Source organism: Elephantulus edwardii, unplaced genomic scaffold (assembly GCF_000299155.1).
Source record: "Elephantulus edwardii isolate Elephantulus edwardi_28Jun2011 unplaced genomic scaffold, EleEdw1.0 scaffold00028, whole genome shotgun sequence".
In the NCBI taxonomy this organism is placed as follows: domain Eukaryota; kingdom Metazoa; phylum Chordata; class Mammalia; order Macroscelidea; family Macroscelididae; genus Elephantulus; species Elephantulus edwardii.
In genome coordinates this window covers 17689380-17690070 of record NW_006399778.1, presented here as the reverse complement: position 1 = coordinate 17690070, position 691 = coordinate 17689380, and positions in this window count along the sequence as shown.

Here is a 691-nt window from a genome sequence, read left to right as displayed (position 1 = left end):
GCATGATCAAGTGTTCTGGGATTCCCATTCTTCTCAGAGTCAGCCACAGTTTGTTATGATCCACACAGTCAAACACCTTTGCATAGTCAATGAAGAAATTGCTCATAGAAATCCTATAAATGACACATCTGAACCCGGCCCTGTTCTACATCGTCCTGATCTGCTCAAGCCCATCGTTACAATCACTGTGTCAATTCATCTCACTGAAGGTCTTCCTGTCTTTCTCTGACCTTCCACCTTTCCAAACATTATGTGTTTTTCCAAGGACTGGCTCCCCCTAACAATGTGCTCAAGTATGTGAGATGAAGTTGTATCATCCTTGCCTCTAAGGAGCGTCCTGATTGTACTTCCCGCAAGATAAACTTGTTTGTTCTATTGGCAGTCCATGGGATATTCAGTATTATTCTCTCCAACACCATAATTCAAAGGCATCGATTCTTCTTCTTTTTTATTTTATTTTATTAATTTTAATGAACATTTACAGAGATTTTGGATTTCCATCCATTCATTGTTACATATTTCTCCTTGCCTAGCCCTCCCCACCGAGTTCGCTCCTCTCTTTGAAAAATAAAAGAAAACTTATTTCTTTGGAATACGATCCCCCCGCACCCCTCCCATCGCCCCAAGTATACTCCACTGTGCAATCTTAATTCTGAACTCTTGTCATAACCATAATACCCTATCATATATC